Source organism: Pinus tabuliformis, chromosome 7 (assembly GCF_031772625.1).
Source record: "Pinus tabuliformis cultivar Carrire ecotype Pingquan chromosome 7, CPIR1, whole genome shotgun sequence".
In the NCBI taxonomy this organism is placed as follows: Eukaryota; Viridiplantae; Streptophyta; class Pinopsida; order Pinales; family Pinaceae; genus Pinus; species Pinus tabuliformis.
Genome location: NC_142293.1, coordinates 1,313,842,638 through 1,313,866,745, shown reverse-complemented (window position 1 = coordinate 1,313,866,745; position 24,108 = coordinate 1,313,842,638). Strand labels below are relative to the sequence as shown.

Here is a 24,108-nt window from a genome sequence, read left to right as displayed (position 1 = left end):
TTCTAAACTCCTGGATGTAGTTCCCCACCTTATCACTGCTAGAATGAACCAATTGTTAGAAGCTAAAGTCAACGAAAATGAAGTCAGGGATGCCCTCTTTGATATGGACCCCGACAAAGCCCCGGGACCAGACGGATTCACAGCCAGATTTCTACAGTCCTGTTGGCAGATTGTGGAGAAGGAATTCCTTAAAATGATCCTTAAATTCCAAGATTGCCAGAAAATTGGAGGCTACACAAATTCAACATTCCTCGCCCTTATCCCCAAGGAAAAAGGAGCAAACTCCTTCAACAAATTCTGTCTGATCTCCTTATGCAATATTGGATACAAAGTGATAACCAAAGTAATAACGAACAGATTGAGGAACATTCTCCCCAAAGTCATCCTGGAGAACCAAGGAGGATTCATTCATGGCAGACATATTGTGGATAATTTCAGTTTGGTTCAAGATGCGATCCACTCTAGCTTGCATCGAAAATAAAAAGGTATGGTGATCAAGCTCAACCTAGCAAATGCTTTTGATCGAGTTAGAAATAGTTTTTTGACGAATGTTTTGTACAAGATGGGATTTAGTTTAAAATTTATAAACTGGATTCGGGCTTGTATTTCGGAGCCCTAGATTTCTCCCCTGGTAAATGGTAGGGCTGCTGATTTCTTCAAAGCCTCTAGATGGCTGAGGCAAGGGTGCCCCCTCTCACCCCTCCTCTTTGTGAGGCTTCTGTCCTCAGCTTTTATCTAGATGAGAAGCAACAAGACCAAGAGATAGCTGGGCTAAACATAGCAAGAGGGGTAAAAAACATCAATCATGCCCTCTTTGCTGATGACATCTTATTGTTGGGGGCTGCAACTTCGCTTTCAACTGCCAAATTTAAAGAAGTGCTGGATGATTTCTGTGAAGTCTCGGGTAGCAAATTAAACAATGGGAAGTGCCATATTTATTGTTGGAATATATCTCCATCTTCCCTAAACTCCATTGCTAGATGTCTAGGCTTTGCAGCCTCTTCAAATTGGACCTCTTTCAAATACCTTGGCCTTCCTATCTTCCTCAAGAGGGCCTTGAGCAAAGATTGGAACCCTCAGCTAGAGAAATTCAAAACAAAAATGCAGGCCTGGGGCTCCTCCTCGCTCAATATTGCAGGCAAAGCAGTTCTCAACAATCTTCCATTATTCTAATTTTCTGTTCTCTTAGCACCTGCGAGTATTCTCGAGAAGATGGAGGATCTTATTAGAAAGTTTTTCTGAAAGGGAGGCAAGCAAAATGAAAAGAAAATCCCACTTGTCAACTGGGAAATTGTTTCCAAGCCACTACAAGAGGGAGGACTGAACTTTAAAAACCTTTGTACTCAAAAGTTTGCCATGGGAGCGAAATCGATTTGGAGAATTATAACTCCCAATCCAGGCTGGGCGCATTTATCATTATGGAAAAAATACTTCAGAGGAAGGCGACTTCGCTGCTTAGATAAGCCCAAATCCCACCTCACATCTCCCTTTATTATTCTTAGCAACAAAGCAGCTCCTTTGATGAATGCGCAGGCTTATTGGATCCTCGAGAATGGCCAATACATTAATCTTTGGGAAGATCGTATCATGAGCAGGCCCCCACTGGCTGAAACACGCCCCTTGCATTCGCTGCGGACTTGTTTGATGGATACTCACATTATTTCATTGTGGGATATTTCGTGTTGGATCGGTAATCGCTGGGCAGACTGGAAGTAGCTCCGGTCCCTCCTGCTCTCCAAAGTGACTGCACAGAGCTCTACAAACTTCTGCACAGGTTGGCTCCCATTCACGCTCAGAGAAAAGATGCCCATGGTTGGGGTCTGCAGCGTGAAGGCTACTCGGTGGCACAGGGGTACATTAAAAGCTTGGAAAGGCCATACGTTCAGCCAGACCCTGCTCCTTGGATTGGGATATGGAAATTCCCCTCCATCCCGAAAATTGACCATTTCTGTTGGTTGCTCTGCCATAAAAAAATCTTAACGTATGACAGGTTGCAGAAGAGGGGATTTTTTGGCCCTTCAAGATGCATGCTATGTAAAGATAAGCCAGAATTCGCCCTTCACCTCATGCTGGAGTGTAGATTTGCAGTCCAAATCTGGAAAGAGCTCTTAGGAGCTTGGCAATCTAGCTTCACTCTCCCCTGCGTTAACCCGGATCTGTTTGCTGGATGGCTGGCTAGATACCCAGGTCCAACCCCAAAAAACAATCTAATCATAGCAGCTTGGACTACTCTTACAAAAATTATCAGTTGGCAGATTTGGTTAGAGAGGAATAGAAGGATATTCAGAAATAAAGAGCAGGATTTCAGTCTTGTTGCAACCACAGTCAAATGTCAACTAAATGAATGCCTGAGAGATAGAATGGATGACTCAAACCTCTGCCAACAAGACATTGAGTTGGGTGTTGCACGCAGACTCCAATTCCAAAAATCGACTACCATCCTCGTTCCTCCCAAATAATGGCAAATTAGAAAAAATGAAGAAGACATTCAGTCCTGGATTTCCAAGCAAACAATTCCCTCTCTCTTCTTTGACGAGGCAACCAACGGAAATCCAGGAATCGTTGGCATGGGAGGACTCATAATAAATACAGAAGGAACTCCTATCCACAGATATGCTTGGGGACTGGGTCACTCCTTTAGCATGCAAGCTGAAGCGCTGGCTCTTTTCCAAGGGATCAAGCTACTTAAAGAGTTGGGACTTAGGGAGGTTAATGTCTTTGGTGATTCGCAAGTCATCATCAAAAAAAGGCGACAAACTCTACTCCAGCAGATTTGCGTCTTGTAAGGACGATCACAAGAGCCAAAGCAATGGCAAAGCACTTGAAATTGGAATTTTTCCATGTGCTGAGAATAAATAACAAAGAGGCAGATATTAAAGCAAACAAGGCAGCCCAGTTACCTACTGGGACTATTCTCAGAGACAAAGAAACATCGTGGGACCCAATTCCTTAATCTTCCATGTTTACTGCATTTTATTGAAGCAATTTGTATGCATTCACAAGCTCGGGCAAATAACAGAAATAGAGCTCATTGTAAAATGTAAGAAGAGACGAATCATAAGCGTATGCGCCTTGATCCTCTTGTTGGAGAGGTGCTCAGAAATCACCTCCAATATCTGTAAACTGAGTTGTGGCTTTATGCCAAGTATCTAATGAAATCCCATAACCGTTTCTGTAAAAAAAAAAAACATTTAAATATCATGGGGCTTCTCCAAGCATCAGAAAGATTACTTTACACTTCTAAAATCAACCTGCAAAATAAGCCTGTTAGGGTGTTCTGCTGAGAACAAGGCTCTAAAATGTATCCAAGTTAACGAAATTAAAACTTTAAATAATATTTACAGACTAACCCTAGCACTAACAGAGCTCTTGGTGATAATCAGAGTAGAAGGAAAAACAACTTACTTGCAAGATCACGCAAGGAGTAGTCTCTAACTTGCTTAGCTAGCATGGTCATGTGTCCAGAAACCAAATGGGAAAAACACACAAGAGCATGGTATTAGTAAACTTTGAGTCATACTGAAAAGAAATAAATTGTGTTCGACAGGTAGTTATGTGAACCAAAAATCACACCATTACCTGGCAGAGCTCTAAGCTCCACCCCCTAAGAAGATTTTAATCGCCATTTATGCCTTAGCTAGTTTAGCCATTATAGGCAAATAATACTATTGTGGAACTGGCTTGTCCCCGAAACAAGGGTAACGTTGGGTTTGAAAATTAACCATTAAACCTTGCGTAAATTACTCGGTAAACCCACTATGGGAATTGTTTGAGCCCTTATCTATTATTAAGAAACTTGTAATGGTAATTGTAAAGAACCGGAGCAAATATGAGACTGGCGGCGAAAGCAAAATTGATAAATGAAATAAAAAGGGTAGACTACGCTAACCATATGTCATCCTAACTCCATTCACATCATTGGATGGCCTCAGGCGATCTCATCCGTATAAACCAAATGCCCATGTGATATTGTCCAAGTGAAACAATGCCAACAGAACCACACGTACCTAACTTAGAACTGAGAGGGAGAAAGGTTGACTATTTATAAGAATAAATAAATCAATTGTTGCATTAATTTATTGATGGTTCTTGTCACTATAAAGAACTTGTCGATGATCGACTAAGAAACAAAATCTATAACTATGCTGCAAAAAATAATACTAATCACTTGACATAATAATAAACATATGTTATATTTTACAATTTTGTATAACTTTTATTTTATTTTATATTTCTCTCATTATAAAATAATTAATCAAATATAATAAAGTTTATATTGAAACAAAAAAATTGAATTGTAATATTATAATTTTCATATGACATAAAGTAAATTTTAACTTTTGAAATGTTTATTTTAGATGGATTTTTTAGACGTGGTTTGGTTTAAATTGTAAAAATGGGTAGTTAATAGTTTCAAATCTAAGATAAGATTTTGTTGATGACTCATTTATCTTAGTGATAGTGTCAGTGTCCGTTTTACAAATAGATAATAATTTAATTTTGAAAAATAAATTTTGCAAATTTTGTTTTTATAATAAAAAAATTAAGTTATTCGCTCATGTTCGAAGCTTTAATGTGAAAAAGAAGACAAAGTAAAATCATATAATTTTAATAGGTACTTCAACACTTGATGAATGCTCACAACTTTATTCCAAAGTTATATTAAAAAAGTATGCATCCAATCTCAAATCACTGCTATCATATAATATTGAGTGCATATAATTCACGATTAATCAAATTGACTTTTCATACACTTAATTTGTCCATGACATGACATTGGCATTAAAAAAAGAAAGTAAGGTAAAGTACTATATATTTAAAGTTGAAGAGAATTATAATTTATAGAACCTTGAAATGATCTATGTGTTAAACAACAATGTTTGATGTTATGGTGCACAACGCCATTTAATGATAACAGGTGGTAACATCGAGCCTCGACCTTTGTAGCCCTAGTGGTGGTGGCGGGGCGACGTTACCACCTAAAATACCCCGAAATTCAATATCTACCATAACAAAATCTAAAAATTTCCATAAAAAGTTTAGTAGGGTTAAGATAATACACGAGCACAAAAACTAGATATCACTAGCAATTACATAACAAGACTATTTGGTACCTAACTGTACAACTCACCAATTACAACATTGATGTTCAAGAAAGTTATAGTCTAACTAGACTGTTTTTTTGTTTTGAAAATCATTGATATTCCAACAAGATTTTTGTAAATCTAGATTACAACTCTCAAACTTCAAGATTTTAAATGCCTTAGAAATTTTTTATGATACCGAATCCATTTCTACCATTAAAAACATGATTACAAGATTTAAAAACAAAAAAACAAAAACCAAAAAAAACTACTAAATTCCACCATTCCTATGCTTCATTAAACACTTCCATAAAGTAAAGGAACACCATTTGTTTTCAATTATGCTTCACATATTTAATCACATTCACTATTACAACTTAGAGATTAAATAAATAAACATCTCGCTAAGCCCAAGATTGTCCTCTCCACAAAACATTAAAAAGGCAAAGGGAAAGTGCATTGTTGACCAGACCACATAGATAATCGAGCCATTCACACGTCACCTAATTATTTAAATGCTTGAGTGACACGGTGAGGTTTTTGAGATACGCCAGTCCAAATAGAGAGAACAAAGGTCTGCATAGACTTGAAAAACGTGACATCCAATCAATAGTTTTTTGGATGCATGAAGCATAAGCTTTACGAAAGATTGTTTTAACCCTTTTCATGCATTCCAAAATAAAATATACATTTTTTAAAATTATATTATGGTACACAAATCTATAAATTTTATTTGTTATTACGGGTATTTTTAAATTAAGTGTTAGGTATGGTTTTAATAATAAACTTAATAGAAAAAAATACGTATTTTTTTTATTAAAATCGGTATAGAATTATTTTAATTAGGGATTTAATATGAGTTAAGAAGGATCATTTTTTAATGTGCAATTTTATTGTAGACTACAAAAAATAATATGTAATTTTTTATCGTTTAGCATAATTGACATTGTTTTTTTTTATTCTGAAAATATTTTATTTTTATTTTAAGAAAAATGAACAGACTTACACATTGTTTTCATACTAGGTTATAGAATAAGCCTCTCGGTATAATTATAAATCAAAATTTAGAAAAATAGAGTATGCACTTTTTTTTAAATTTTAATACTTAAATAGTTATTTGAAATAGATTTTTTATCTTATAAATAAATTATATATATATATACATCAATTTGATGTCTAACACTTAATTTTAAGCTATTATATATATAATTAAAATATTTTAAATAATAATATAATATAATAAAAATATTAATCAAATTTTCTAATATATATATCCAAATATATATAATTTTAATATAAAAATAATATTCTTTTATAATATAAAAATAATGAAACATTAAAGTAAAAGATAACGATATGCTTCATATTTATATTATCAAAAGAAGCTTAAATATACTTTTAATATTATTCGCAGTAGAGGAGTATAGTAGGATTTGGAGCGATTTTTTTTTATTATATTAAATATTTTTATTTAATTTTTTATAATTATATAAAATATATGTTTATGAATTTTTTTATTTAAATTTTTAATAATTATATAAAATATATGTTCTATAATATTTATATATTGAAGTTAAGTATTTTGTATTATATTGAAGTTAAGTATTTTGTATTATTAGTATTAGGTTAAATGAAAATTTTATAAATTAAAAATATTATGATTTTTTTGAAGGGAAAATATTAGTAACATAAGTTTAAAGTCTTTTGGTTATTAAGATATTGTTTAACTGAACATTTTGTAAATACAAATTTATGAAAACAAGTTGGATGTGTTGCATTTTGATATACATCCATAAGAAAAGATAAAAGAGGCTATTAGTGTTGCAAACAAAAAACTAGTGAGTCATAATAATTATTGGGAAAAATTTCCAAACATTTGCGCTGCCTAATCACTACCCTCATCTAAGGAGAAGGAGATTGTGATTGATCCCCTAGCTAGAATGGTAAGCTTGCGGTTTATATCATTAACGTTTTTTTCCTCTAGCACTACCAATCTAATAGAATTCCCATGTTGAGTCCTCTTGTACCTCCATATGCCGTTTGCAATATTTAAATGGTGTTTAACCTTATGCCAATTTTGTGCCATGATCGATGAAGTGATGAGAGAACATGCAATGTGTGCAATGTGTCAAGTATAGTGGAAGCCTCAACCACCTTTGTGTGAGCTGACGTAATATTAAAGCGAGGGGAGGGGGAACGCCTACTCTTGGGCACCCTCCTTGGAAGGCATTATATTATATTTTATTTTATTTTTAAAAGTAAATAAAATTTATAATGATTATAGTTTTTAATAATAATTATTGTTTTAGTAATAGTTTATTGGTAATTTATAAGAGACATATTTTCATGGTTATGTTTTTGGTCATTGATTTATTTTTTAATTGCGCTGAGAGGCACTCTCCAACCTAGTATGGAAAAGATGTTGTAATGTCTTGAAAACATTTTGACTTGATCAAATTACATAAAAATAAAATTAAAATTAATAACCTTAAAACATTTTTACTAGGTCAAAATAAAATAAATAAGGATAAAATGTAAAATAAAATAACTTCATGGTATTCACCCATGTTATTGACTCCTTGTAAACCACGTTACAATAAGGGGATTGAACCTTGGATCTCTTAGTTTCCACAATTTCATATCACTTTGATCACCAAATGAGCTCCCCCAATGACCTTATATGATGTTGTTTTATCTAATATGAATATTCAAATATTTTTATTTTTTAAAGCAAAATTTAAATAGTGAATGAATTATACATCTCCTTCATACTAAAAATGAAAATATAAGACATTTTTGAGACATTTTTGTTATTTCCAATTACTTACTCTATATATGAGATAAAAATATCCAATAAAATTTTCCATATATATATATAATAAAAATAATATAATTTTATAATATTGAATTATTTTTTTGCCATATAAAATTAAAGAAACATTAAAGTAAAAGATAATGATATGCTTTATATTTATATTATCAAAAGAAGATAAAAATATACCTTTATTATTATTCATAGTAGAAGAGTATATTAGCCATATATATATATATATATATATATATATATATATATATATATATATATATATTGAAGTTCGACATTTTGCATTACATCAAATGAAAATTACATAAATAAATAAAAAATTGTGATCAGTTTGTTTGAAGGGAAACTTGACCAGTAACATAAGTTCAGAGTCTTAAGGTTGCTAAGACCTTGTTTAACTGAGCATCTTGTAAATAGAAACGTATGAAAACAAGTTGGATGTGCCAAATCTTAACATACATCGATAAGAGAAGGAAAAATATATTACTGACATTGCAAGCAAAAAACTAATGAGTCATAATAGCTATTGGTAAAAGTCTCCAAGCATTACACTGGCTAGTCACTATCCTCGTCAAGTATAAGGAGATGTTGGTCGATCCCCTGGATAGAATGACAAGCTTAGGGTCTATACTGTCAATTTAATCCTCTAGCACTACCAATCTAATAAAATTTCCATGTTGGGTCCTCTTGTAGCTCCATATGTCACTTGAAATATTCAAATGAAATTTAACCTTATGCCAACTTTGTGCCATGATCGATGAAGTGACGAGAGAACATGCAATGCGCCAAGTATAGTGGGAGCCCCAACCCACTTTTGTGTGAGCCAACATCATATTAAAGCGGGCGGAGGGGGAACGCCTACTCCTGAGCACCTTCCATGGAAGACATTATATTATATTATATTTTTAAAAGTAAAGAAAATTTATAATGATTATAGTTTTTAATAATAATTATTGTTTTAATAATAATTACGTCGATAGGTGTTATATAATGAGGTTTTTCGGGGCGACATTGTTCAGATTCATCATCCTCAACACAATCTTGAACACGTGTCCCACCTAATTGTTACCATTAATTACTCCCAACATGTGGTGTTATTCTTGGCAGCTCATTGTTCTTGGCATCATTTTCAACTCCTTCATCGTCTTATTCTTCATCCTCGAGCTCGTCATCCTGACCTTCTGCATTATCATTGTCGTCTTGAACATCAAGTTCTCTAGGGGCACTACTTACATGTTCAATGTCACCATCATCTTCATCATCTTATGCAGAACTGACATTATCATAGTCAGATTCAGTGACAACCTCATCTCTTTCTTCATCGCCATCATCATCAAATTCTTGGACCTCAATGTTCTCACATTCATCTTCATCATACACCTCATCATCATCTAGCTACTACTAACGAGATTAGCAATCATATGACCAGGCACTATACCGTGGTCATTAATGGTTATCCAATCTTGATACTCATCATATTCATCCACATCAAGCTTGTCCTCCTCATCCTCCAACTCAAACTCGTCCTCTTCCTGGTCACTCGAACAGTTTAGAGATTGAATCCCTCCAAGGTTTTCTTCTAGTGCAAAAAAATTGATTTTGAGAATTTTAGATCCAAAGCCAAGTACAGTAAGTGAACTGGTATTGAGTTGTATTCTATAACATTGTAAATATGTTTAGCTTTTGTAGATTTTCCTGTAGATTCAACAACTTATGTGATATGCTAAAACATAAGACAAGAATCTACTCTACTCTTCTCAGTGGAAACCAAAATTGATCAATGAAAAATATAAGTAGAAAAGGAAGAATATCAATCCCACGCAATACAATATTTCTCTGGGGAAAGCAACTACTAAAAACCCCAACTATCTATATTGCCTTAACTAGAAGATCTGAGAAGAAAATACAATGTTTGTTCGTCCTAAACAATTCATGCACTAGTACAATCTAACTCTCTGCTTCCTAGACTGACTCTGGCCAACGCTTGGCCAATTTACTAGCCTTCCAAGCCCCTAATTCCTTGTGCAATTCCTGAGAGAATTAGCTCATATTTGATTGGTAAAATCCCTCACCACAACTGTGCAATCCATCGTAGGACTTCTACTGATTGCATGCACCATTTGTACAACTCGAAAAATTATACAATTGATAGTACATTGTCCCTGCACTCTAATCTCAACTGGGTCTTCCTCTGAACTGACATGCATGAGCTATTTATGAATGAATCTTCAATTAACTGGTGGAGTAATGAAGTTGTATTGAAGTTGCTGCTCACTATTAGACCTCCTATCAGTTCCTCCAACTGTTTGAACTAGTTTAACTGAATTTAACTCAGTTAAACTAAATTAAATAATTACAACTCAAAAGAACTCAACCTAGACCCCTAAAATTTAGGAATCGCTCTACATGACTCTAGATAGAATTCCAACTCGAATTTACTCAGTCAACTATGTCAAATTAACTTAGTTAACTATTACAAGTTGTACGAGAATATAATTTCAATTTAATTCCTAATTTAATTAAAGACAAATTAAATTAGGATTTTTCTTGATGTTATTTTAGCATTTATTGTTGCTATTTTCAACACTCCCTCTCAACAAGAAAGGAATTCAACTCTATCCCGATCTTGTTCCTTTGGAATGTTCTGCATCCCACACTTCTCTCTAGTGTTGTTGCTACTGCAACTTCTTAAGCAGAAAAAACATCCAAATTGAATCAGTATGATGCATCTATCACTAGAGTCTCTGGCTACTACTAGCTACTACACTGTCTATTGAAAACTCTACGTTACTGCTAACTTTGCACTGTCCATCTACACTGCAGCCAACTCTACTCTGCGGTCCCCAAAATCTTATTGCTGCTATTCTATGCCTCTGTCACTCTAACATCTGACTGCATCAACCAGCACTAATCCATCCTACTATTGTGTATTGTGGGCTCCCATAACAAGGTAATGATCCATGAGACAAAAAATCTCAATGGATCCTGCCCAAATTTCTGCACTCTTGGGACTATTACTTCACATCGCCCCACCTCTCAACTGGAGGTATGGCTGCATGTGCTCCCTCTGCCCACTTGGCTCAAAATTCCCCCCTACTGGAGGCATTTGCTTGAGTGGATTCCTCCACTTGGTCTCCCCTCTTCTTATCTAATTGTGGCTCCTCCACAACTTTCTGAGGTTGCATGTTGAGAGGTAATTCGTGCTCCCTCTCAACCACCAAGTCTCTAACCTTTGCCTTGCTCCTCAAATCTTTGCATGCATCTTCAACCTCGAGAGTATACAGGTTCTTGACTCGCACACCAATCTGTTTCATTTGTCCCGTGGCGATGTGTATAAGGAAAACCTTCCCTTTGCTAAATATCACATGGTTTGGGCACTCTGGAAACTCAGACCTGTGTTGTAACTATCTCGCCGTCACAAAGTTTTCTAAAAAAAGAGTTCATTTTAAAATGGCGATATCTCCCGCATTCGAACTCTAATTCAACCAATTTTTTTTGAATTTGGGTATTTTTTCGCAAAGGAATCTAGATCTGCTATGGTTTTTTTTTTTTTTTTTTTTTTAATTGCACTAAAAATTTCATATATGCTTTGCAAACTCACCACCCAAAAAAATCTTCCTTTGATACCATGTAGATTTTACTTGTAGATTCGACAACTTATATGATATGCTAAAACACAAGACAAGAATCCACTCTACTCTTCTCAGCGGAAACCAAAATTGATCGATGAAAACAATAAGTAGAAAAGGAAGAATATCAATTGCACATAACACAATATTTCTCTGGGGAAAGCAACTGCTAAAAACCCTGACTATCTATATTGCATTAACTAGAATATTTGAGAAGAAAATACAATGCTTGTTCGTCCTAAACAATTCCTGCACTAGTAGAATCTAACTCTATGCTTCCTAGGCTTACTTTGGCCAACACTTAGCCAATTTACTAGCCTTCCAAGCCCCTACTTCCTTGCACAATTCTTGAGAGAATTATCCCATATTTAATTAGGAAAATCCCTCACCTACGCAATCCATCATAGGCCTTCTACTGATTGCATGCACCATCTGTACAACTCAGAAAATTATAATTGGTAGTACACTATCCCTGAACTCTAATCTCAATCGTGTCTTCCTCTGAACCGACATGCATCAGTTATTTATGAGTGAATCTTTAGTTAACTGGTGGAGCAGTGAAGTTGCACTAAAGTTTCTCCCCACTTCTAGACCTCCTACAAGTTCCTCTAGCTGTTTGAACTAGTTTAACAGAATTTAACTCAGTTCAACTGAATCAAATAATTACAACTCAAAAGAACTCAACATGAACCCCTAAAATTTAGGAATCACTCTACATGACTCTAGATAGACTTCCAACTCGAATTTACTGAGCTAACTAAGTCAAATTAACCTAGCTAACTATTACAAGTTGCTATGAGAATAGAATTTCGATTTAATTCAAGGACAAATTAAATTAGGATTTTTGTAGAAGCTATTTTTAACATTTCTTGTTGTTATTTTCAACAACTTCCCCATGGATTGCCTTCACTGTTATTTGAATCCATCTCATACTTGACGACAATAGAATTTGAAATGATTAAAAATTAATGGATTTTCGAGTGAGGAGATTGCACTTTCTTTTTGAAATGGGCTTTGGAACAAACTGACATGCACATTTATATCCTTCATTGGCAGCGTATTACAATACCTGAAATTTTGGAGAATGAATTGTTTAAGAAGGGTTACAAGTCGCCCAAGTTCCAAGAAGACAGGGAGATAAGTTTGGATGATGTGGATGCTATTTTTAATGACTTGGAAGTAAGATTTTGTATGTGAAATGTTGTTTTTCATTTTCTTATTCAAGTAACAACCTTTTGACTAAGGTTTTCTACTTTTATAATCAGGATCATCTTATCACGAAGAAGAAAGAGACACATCCTGTAGTAATGAATGCATTTGAACTTATATCCATGTCACAAGGTCTCAACCTCGACAATTTGTTTTAAAAACATATTTTATGTTATAGAAAATTGTAGGTTATAATGAGGTTTTAGAAAACTTGTTTTTCTTGAAATGCAGATTCACTTCTGATTCTGCAATAGAAACCTCATCTTCAAGAATTAGCTTCCGAAGAATTATTCTTTCAAAACATTTTTTGGTGATTGCACGCAATTTATATGATAATTATATTATTTCCTTTTTGTTTGGTGTTCAAGATAACCAGTAAAATGCATCATTCCATCTGTGCCATGCTAGACTCGTTGTGATTGATTCAATCATTGTTAGGAAATATGAATGAGGTGCTGAGCATAAAATTTAGGTGGCTTATTCTTTGATATTGTTTGTAGGTATAGCAAGTTTGAGATATGTGGAAAAGAAATGTGTGACTAGTGTTGATACATGTTTAGAACTTTGAGTTGTGCATGCCTCTATAATTTTGTCCATTGTCCTTTTATTAATACTTAAGGAATTTATTGATGTGATGGATGGAAATGTTGTGTCATTATTGGGTACTTGTTAAGCGAGAGACAAGGTTCATATCCAAACACCATGCCATAGAGAATATAAAAAATTAAAGAAGTTATTGAACCTATTGGGTTTAGTGTGAAAAGGAAAAATTATAAGGTGATAGTAATCTCATAGATCTCAAGTTGCCTAATTGGGACATGGGACTGTTCATTTCATTCTCATTTATCTCTGTTTTAGATGTACCTATCCATCTAGAATTTTGTCATGGCCTCTTGGATTTGTCTTAGGTCTAGCTACATTTAAAAGGAATGTATTTGCATTTAATTTCTCATGCCTATTACTCCACTTGCTCTTAGATGAAGTTGTATGGTGCTAAGACAGAAAGAAGGGGCACTTGTTAGCAACTATAGAGGTATTAGTATGGGGGATAAAATTTGTGTTCATTGCATTAAAGGACACTCCATATTATATAGAAATCCTTAATTGCAAAAATCCTTGTTTTGGCCCTTGAGAACCGGTTGGTACTTGAAGTAGGTCCTTCTCTTTTCATGGTCAAGGTTTGCAAAGCTAAAGGTCACACATTGGAATTTCACAAGGTGCAATTCATTTATTTCTTATATGCCCCTACTAAACAAGTATTTTAAAATGTACTTTCACTAAGCAAAGAATGTGCACCCTGCAATAGTGCGTTTAATGTTATATACTATGGTGATATATACCATTTGATTTAAAGGTGTTTTACATAAGATGGTGTATATCCTAGTATATAGCATTAAATGCTTTGTTGTAGGGTGCATATGGTTTTCCCTTTCACTAGATATTTAAATTCATTTCCTTGCATGGCTTGATCTTCCAGTAGAATCTGTTTAATATTCCTTTCGTATTTTTCTCAAGTTGAATATGCGCCTCTTCCTTCTGCAGTTCTATAAAAATCTTTCATCTGGGCTAACGGACATTATCTAGAATTTTGACTCTATCACAAAGGAGAAAAAATAAAACACGTTTGTGATTTGTATGAAAATGTCTCATGAGCTAATCAAATATGGAGATTATAGAGAGTCCAAAGATTAATTATACTTGTTTGGTATATTGTTGGTGCAAAAATTTGATTGATTGGCTATGTGGTACTATCTGCTTCTTTGCAGGATGTGAAGTAGTCCCACAAGATATTGATTGTTGATATGAAGAAAGATTAGTTGTGTTGTGATGCTATTAGATACAATTTTTTTGGTTTTAATGTTAAACAAATTGAGAGTTCAAGATTATTATACTTAATTCGTTGTGCAACACTAGTATTTGTGTTCAATTTTATGGCATGATATATATATATATATATATATATATATATCAGTGAACATAATCTTATCAAGTCAGTGAATAATTGTAGCCACAAGAACAAAACCCACGGAGGAAATAAGATCTTTGTTATTATGTAGTTGGAAAGTAAGGAGGGGAAATACATTGAATGAGTTTTGGGAAAATTTGAAGAGCTAGATAGCCTATATAATAAATGAATGAGAAAAAAACAATATGGCATCATCTTAAGGAAATAACAATCTATATTTAAGCATTTGTGAATTTGTAGCTACATCATAAAATAGATGAGGTATGGGACACACCTCATTTATGGGGACAAACTAGAGCCATGGTGAATAAGGTGTTTTGACCAAATGGTGAATGCTCAATATTATGATGGCAAATAAGGTGGTTTGACCAAATGATGAATGCTCAATATTATGATGGCGAATAAGATGGTTTAACCAAATATTGAATAGTCAACTTTTTGACTCATTGTATGAAAAATATTTTTGATGATCCATACCGTATGAAAAGCTTTATATATTCAATTTCTTACAATATTCTCCAATCATCACCTCATGGCTTCTTGCTAAAACATGATGTGAAAATGCACATTAGACATTAATATTGCAAATAAAAGAATTGATTTAGCCAACCATGATTTTGCTTATGCTTTAGAATTGTGCAATATGAAGCTTTCAAAGACATTTACACCTATTTATTTTTATGTATGAGATTATTTTATTGAAAAGAAAAATTGATCCTTTTTATTTTTATTTGTGAGATTATTTTATTGAATTTTTTTGAGGCAATTATGTTTATTTGCTTCAAAATGGAATAAAAGTATAAACACACACACACACACATAACCACTTCAATATTGAGTGATTATTCAAAAAGTTAATGTTCCATTACATTCACATCTTGCTAATCATTTATGTAGTTTCTTGTTCCATGTTCATTTTTATTGTGTACAGCTACAATGATTACAATTAGGTTATATAAGACTATGCTTGATTTTGTGATTACTTTTTTCATTTTTAAATTTTTAGATGGATAATAAAGCACAAAACTATATCATTTAATTATTAAAGAACAAGTATATTTATCTAGTTCATATTTTTCTAAGTCCTATAGTTCATAGTGCTCTTGGTCTTTGATATTCTTCCTTCATTGAGAATATTGTCATACAATAGATAAATGTTTGGTTGTATAGTTGAAGTTCATTATTATACATGTCCAAAGTTGGAATTTAATTCTAGATTTCAATCCATGCTATTATAAAAAAATGGGATAAACAAATCACAAACCACGATGATTGCCAAAATGAATTGGGTTTTCAAAAGCTTATGTGGGACTAGTAGGCCATGATCCCTACACAAGGATTGAGTAAATAACTTAGAAAAGTTGCTTTCACAAATTGTTAAGGTTGAATTGAGCTAGCTATTTTTTGTTGGTTGAAATGCATTTTTGAATATATATAAATAGATTCAAAGCCCTAAAAAACATCAATACACTCATTATGTACAAACTTAACAATTCAAATCTACATTGGAGAAACAGGTAAATCTATTAAACAGAGAACCAATGAGCATGCAACAGACATTAGACACAATCGCTCCCGCTCATCAGCCTGAGCCGAGCATGCAGAAAAATTGAAGCACCATGTCTTCATTTAAGAATCCAAAGTTATCGCTAAGGTAGATCACTTCCACCACAAGAAGCTTAGGGAGGTGATTGAGATCGAAAGGCATGCCAATAATCTTAATAGAGATGATGGTTGGAAATTAAGTAAGAGTTGGATTCCAGCTCTCTCATCATAACTCATCATCCCTTTCTTCTCCTTTCTCCTCTTTATTTTCTTTTTGGTTTATTTTCTTCTTATTTCTACCTTGATCCCCTATTTTTATTTTTATTATTGTTATTTTAAAAAATTATTTGTTTATATATATATTTATATGACTAAAATATAAAATAACTAGTATTATTTTTCTAGTTAACCTTTGACTCTAGTTTGATTTTATTTACTGGGATTTAAGCATCCCTCTTTCAAATAATATTAACTTGATATTATTAATAAATAATCTTAATTGACATTGTTAATTAATCATTTTTGAATTTTATTATAATTAAATATTTTAAATTCCTAACAGCTAGTTTTCTAATATGAATAAGTCAACCCCTAACAAATAAGATAATTACTTTACATAAATCTATAATATCGAAATACAAATTTTATATTTAATTATTCTTTAACAACTATTTTTAACTAATTATAGAATATTTTAATAAAATAAATCCTTACCACTAATTCCAAAATAATTATTTTCTTTACCTATTAATTAATTCACCAACAACTATTTTTAATGGCTAACTCTGGGCAATGTTGCATCCTTACTATTTATTCCTTCTCATCGATGGATTTCTCACCTTGTCTTGAGGATGAACCACATTAGTTGGTTCAAAACGTCGACCAAATCCTAACAATGTGATTAATTTGAAAGACTTACTTCTACATTATGGATCACAAAAGTCTTAGATCTAATATTTAAACTATAATATTCTTTGGAAAAAAAAAAACAAAACAAAACTATAATTTTCCTTTAAAATATCAATTTTTTGTTTAACTATATGTTTTCCCCATGAAAACAAATAAGTAATATTAATATTTCATAATAAACAAGTAATTCTAATATTTCATGATAAACTTTCGAGAAATGAGAAACATGAAATGGGCCCATTTCATTATGCTTGATCATTTATGTACATAATTCCTTTTATACACAACAATTCATGGAGCCCAAACAATTATCATGTCTAGCAATAACAACCTTTGTTAGTAATAAAGAGTTATTAATGTAGTCACATTAGATATCTACATTTGTCCATGTTCACACTTATGTCCCTCTCGCTCGTGAGATTCTTCATAGCTCCATAAATATTTGGTGTTTAGTAACCCCCAACATAAGTACCACTCTTCAAGGACTGTGATTCCTTCAATTGATTATGTAGATATTCATCCGCAATTCTCTTTAATGCTTGATTTCTCAACTTACAAGTTCAACATTTTGGTGTGAACTCATGTTATCCAACTTTCAAGGGCATGTTTGGATGCATGACTAAGTGGACGTTGTCACTTTACTGTCAAAAGTTATTTGAATTACTCATGCACCTCTTCCTTCACTGGTTGCTAAATTGCACCTTTAATAAGTTCCAATTCCATGTGCATCAACATTTTGTGACCATCAAGGTATTGTGATGTCTTAGTTATGATCCCATAAGTGGAAGAAAAATTCAAACCAATGAGGCATGTTCTTAACACGATATTGAAATACTTGGCTCTCATATTGTATTCTACTCACTAAGTATGTAATTATAAACAATTTCATTTTTACAAATTAGATTATCTAAGTCTATTGTTTTTAGTCTAATATTATTATTGTTTTTGGTCTCTAAATGTTTTTAGCCAAAATCTTATCACACTTTACGGGCATGACATTTTTTTTACTTTGATAATATTTGGTCATTGAGTGATTCTAAATATTATGGAAGCAAGACAACTAGAAAAAGAATTGTATTCATGAACCAAACTTCTGCAATATTGGTAATTTTTTAATTTGGGTTGTTTGAGAGAGATATTCAACAAAATTTTTGATGGTGAATATCTTATCCTTATGCATTCTTGCCTTCGTCGTCAGATTCAAGTCTCTCACCCCCTTCAATGTATGTCTTGTCCAAAAACTCTAGGGATTTAATTATTTCAAAAAACCTATCTTTGTAATCTGGTAGTCACGTCACGAGGCACTAATACAATTCCAAAGACACAAGGTTAAATTGTGACATGGAACAAGATCCTCGAATACATGGATTCTATTATTCGACAAATCAAGATCCTTGAGAGATTTAAGACCTGCTTGCACCAGATGTTTGAGGCCACCAAAGATCATGTTGTCGCTAAGAACAAGACACTTTAAATGAGGAAATGATAGAAATCCTTTCAAAGAATTCAAGCCAACATTGGCTAATGGCAATTGCTAAAGTCGTGGAAACTGCTCAAACAAAGCCGCAGGAGGCAACCTACACGACGTACTTTTAAGAGCATCGTCTAGGGTTAAAGAAATGATTTTTGAAGGGTTATGTCCATCTTTAGCAGCTTCAACTATCTTTTCTCGTGCTTTCTCCATCTTTCTTACAATTCAAGCTTCCACAAGAAGTTTAAACCGACCCACTCAAAACACAAGAATAAGTTGCTTTCCCAACTAAATCACTTTATTAGTCACGTGTTTAATGTTATTTTGGTTTGTTAGAATGAGAACTTTCCTACGCGAAATGACTTGCTTTTTACGTCCATTGATCCTGCTCTAATGTTTCAATGGTCCATGCCCAACTCGAGCTCTGCTTGCTATAATGTTTCAAAGGACAACACTGTGACATGGTGAGGAGCTTGCCACAACACCCGAAATGACTAGAGATAGGGAATGAGAGTCCAGTGGAAAATGTCAAGTGCACCTCATGCAAGGGAGGCCCTTGCGTGAGGTCCATATGCATATTATTTGTTTTAAATTTTTATTTTTAATTTAATTTACTATTTCATTCTTTTTAATTGTTTTTTTATTGCCCTACATTTCAGCGTAATTTCAAGATGGAATATTCTAACCTGCTTTGTTTTCTCTTGCAGGTATTTGTTTCTTCCCTATTATCGGAACCTTTATTCACCTTATTTACCAACTGAGGCACAATTGTGTTACTATCTAGAGGTGCACTTACAAGCATTGTAATCTTGCTATTGTTTTCATTCTTTGTTTCAAACATATTACTCTTTTTTTCATGAGATGGATTTTGTTTGAGTTTTGCCTTTGAATTGACAATTCCTTTCTACAATGGGGGCTTTCTAATGGCCAACACGACCATCATGGACAATGGTAATGTTGGAAAAAAAATTAGGTTGACAATAGAGAGTTTCACAAAAGATAGGTTGATAAATAGAGAAGCGAGGCTTCAACACAAAGAGCAATGTGCAGAGAGGTTAGTTGCATCAAGATAAGGCGGAGGAGGTACAAAGCTTAAACAATAAGTAATGTATGCAGAGCAAGTTGTTCTGACCAATTTAGACTAGGGAATTGATGTTTTAGAGGAGGCCATAAGTACATACACTATGAAAACCAAGACAACTCGATCAGAATATGCATAGAAGATGTTGCAAGTTTGCACTCCGTTGGATGCAAGGACAAGACAAAGGCAAAGACAAACCACTGCATGTCATAATTATTTTGGGGTTAATATCAGTCATTTGGGTAATTTTCTAAAATATTAGTTAATTGAAAATGAATTTTCAGCAAATATCTATAAGACGAAATCATTTTATGTGAAAAAATGCCATATTTCATAAAGAATATTTAAATCTTTCAATTTTTTTTCAAAAGTTTGACTAAATATTTATAATCCATGTTTTAAAAATTATAAAAATCACCAAAGTTTACGATCTTACCAGAAAATTAGAGCTCCATACTATAGGTATTCCTAATTCCTATCTGTCTGTGTTTGAAAAAGGTTGCCCAAATCTTTATGATTGATATTCTAAGAATTTTAGGAATTCACCAAGGTTTCTAGGCTTGCTAAAAATTAAATCTCTTGAAAAATTCCCTGCTACAAGTGTTCATGTTTCCTATTGGTCTTCTTCTATACTTGAAAGGATGTTTGAAGAGAATCTTTGTTTTTATCAGTAATCTCACTTCCATTTATTAGAGATTTCTATTTGTTGTTACAATATGACATAGTTGCGTTGCTAGAAAAGGCCTTTAAGTTTACCGCTCCACTCTTGGAAACTATGAATTTGATCAGTTCTGTGCTATTTTAAGAATCACAGTATTTATAGTTGTGATAGAAAAATATGTGTTAGATGTTGTTAACTAAAGTTTGGGTATTTGGAAAGTTGGTTAACTAAGATTTTGCTGATGACTTATTTATCTTAGTGATAGTGTCGGTGTCCGTTTTACAAATAGATAATAATTTAATTTAAAAAATAAATTTTGCAAAAAAAAAAATTAAATTACCTTTTATCTTAATCTAAAAAATTATTCGCTCATGTTCGAAGCTTTAATGTGAAAAAGAAGACTGAGTAAAATCATGTAATTTTAATAGGTACTTCAACACTTGATGAATGCTCACAACTTTATTCCAAAGTTATATTAAAAAAGTATGCATCCAATCTCAAATCACTGCTATCATATAATATTGAGTGCATACAATTCACGATTAATCAAATTGACTTTTCATACACTTAATGTGTCCATGACATGACATTGGCATTAAAAAAAATAGGTAAAGTATTATATATTTAAAGTTGAAGAGAATTATAATTTATAGAACCTTGAAATGATCTATGTGTTAAACAACAATGTTTGATGTTATGGTGCACAACGCCATTTAATGATAACAGGTGGTAACATCGAGCCTCGACCTTTGTAGCCCCAGTGGTGGTGGCGGGGCGACGTTACCACCTAAAACACCTCGAAATTCAATATCTACCATAACAAAATCTAAAAATTTCCATAAAATTTTTAGTAGGGTTAAGATAATACACAAGCACAAAAATTAGATATCACTAGCAATTACATAACAAGACTATTTGGTACCTAATTGTACAACTCACCAATTACAACATTGATGTTCAAGAAAGTTATAGTCTAACTAGACTGGTTTTTTGTTTTGAAAATCAATGATATTCCAACAAGATTTTTGTAAATTTAGATTACAATTCTCAAACTTCAAGATTTTAGATACAAATTTTTTATGATACCGAATCCATTTCCATCGTTAAAAATATGATTTAAACACCACTAATACAAGATTTAAATACAAACAAACAAAAACGAAAAAAACCTAAATTCGAGAGCATTCCTATACTTCATTAAACACTTCCATAAAGTAAAGGAACACCATTTGTTTTCAATTATGCTTCACATATTTAATCACATTCACTATTACAACTTAGAGGTTAAATAAATAAACATTTCGCTAAGCCCAAGATTGTCCTCTCCACAAAACATTAAAAGGCAAAGGGAAAGTGCATTGTTGACCAGACCACATAGATAATCCAGCCATTCACACGTCACCTAATTATTTAAATGCTTGAGTGACACGGCGAGGTTTTTGAGATACGCAAGTCCAAATAGAGAGAACAAAGGTCTGCATAGACTTGAAAAACGTGACATCCAATCAATAGTTTTTTTTTATGCATGAAGCATAAGCTTTACGAAAGATTGTTTTAACCCTTTTCATGCATTCCAAAATAAAATATACATTTTTTAAAATTATATTATGGTACACAAATCTATAAATTGTATTTGTTATTACGGGTATTTTTAAATTAAGTGTTAGGTATGGTTTTAATAATAAATTTGATAGTAAAAAATATGTATTTTCTTATTAAAATCGGTATAGAATTATTTTAATTAGGGATTTAATATGAGTCAAGAAGGATCATTTTTTTAATGTGTAATCATATTGTAAAATACAAAAAATAATATGTAATTTTTTATTATTTAGTATAATTGATATTGTTTTTTTTATTTTGAGAATATTTTATTTTTATTTTAAGAAAGATGAACATACTTATACATTGTTTTCATACTAGGTTATAGAATAAACTTCTCGGTGTAATTATAAATCAAAATTTAGAAAGATAGAGTATGTACTTTTTCTTAAAATTTTAATACTTAAATAGTTATTTGAAATAGATTTTTTATCTTATAAATAAAAAAATATATATATATATATAAAATATATATATATATATACATCAATTTAATGTCTAACACTTAATTTTAAACTGTTATATATATATAATTAAAATATTTTAAATAGTAATATAATAGGACAAAAATATCAACCAAATTTTCTAATTAATATATATATATATATATATATATATATATATATAATTTTAATATAAACATAATATTCTTTTATAACATAAAAATAATGAAACATTAAAGTAAAAGATAACGATATGCTTCATATTTATATTATCAAAAGAAGCTTAAATATACTTTTAATATTTTTCGCAGTAGAGGAGTATAGTAGGATTTGGAGCGATTTTTTTTTATTATATTAAAATATTTTTATGAGTATTTTTCTTTATTTTTTTTATAATTATATAAAATATATGTTTATGAATTTTTTTATTTAAATTTTTAATAATTATATAAAATATATGTTATATAATATTTATATATATTGAAGTTAAGTATTTTGTATTATTATTATTAGGTTAAACGAAAATTTTATAAATTAAAAAAAATGTGACTTTTTTTTTTAAGGGAAAATATATTAGTAACATAAGTTTAAAGTCTTGAGGTTATTAAGATATTGTTTAACTGAGCATTTTGTAAATACAAATTTATGAAAATAAGTTGGATGTGCTGCATCTTGATATACATCCATAAGAAAAGATAAAAGAGGCTATTAGTGTTGCAAACAAAAAAAGCTAGTGAGTCATAATAGTTATTGGGAAAAATTTCCAAACATTAGCGCTCCCTAATCACTACCCTCATCTGAGGAGAAGGAGATTGTGATTGATCCCCTAGCTAGAATGGTAAGCTTGCGGTTTATATCATTAACTTTTTTTTCCTCTAGCACTACCAATCTAATAGAATTCCCATGTTGAGTCCTCTTGTACCTCCATATGTCGTTTGCAATATTTAAATGGTGTTTAAGCTTATGCCAATTTTGTGCCATGATCGATGAAGTGATGAGAGCACATGCAATGTGCCAAGTATAGTGGAAGCCTCAACCACCTTTGTGTGAGCTGGCGTAATATTAAAGCAAGGGGAGGGGGAACGCCTACTCTTGGGCACCCTCCTTGGAAGACATTATATTATATTTTATTTTATTTTTAAAAGTAAATAAAATTTATAATGATTATAGTTTTTAATAATAATTATTGTTTTAGTAATAGTTTATTGGTAATTTATAAGAGACATATTTTCATGGTTATGTTTTTGGTCATTGATTTATTTTTTAATTGTGCAGAGAGGCGCTCTCCAACCTTGTATGGAAAAGATGTTGTAATGTCTTCAAAACATTCTGACTTGATCAAATTACATAAAAATAAAATTAAAATTAATAACCTTAAAACATTTTTACTAGGTCAAAATAAAATAAATAAGGATAAAATGTAACATAAAATAACTTCATGGTATTCACCCATGTTATTGACTCCTTGTAAACCACGTTACAATAAGGGGATTGAACCTTGGATCTCTTAGTTTCCACAATTTCATACCACTTTGATCACCAAATGAGCTCCCCCAATGACCTTATATGATTTTGTTTTATCTAATATGAATATTCAAATATTTTTATTTTTTAAAGCAAGAATTTAAATAGTGAATGAATTATACATCTCCTTCACACTAAAAATGAAAATATAAGACATTTT

General features: G+C 32.1%; 1 pseudogene; it reads right to left on the bottom strand.

The window, feature by feature from the left end:
- Positions 1 to 18,338: 18,338 nt before the first annotated feature.
- Positions 18,339 to 18,850, bottom strand: LOC149252381 (acidic leucine-rich nuclear phosphoprotein 32-related protein-like; annotated as a pseudogene).
- Between the last annotated feature and the right edge of the window lie 5,258 nt (positions 18,851 to 24,108).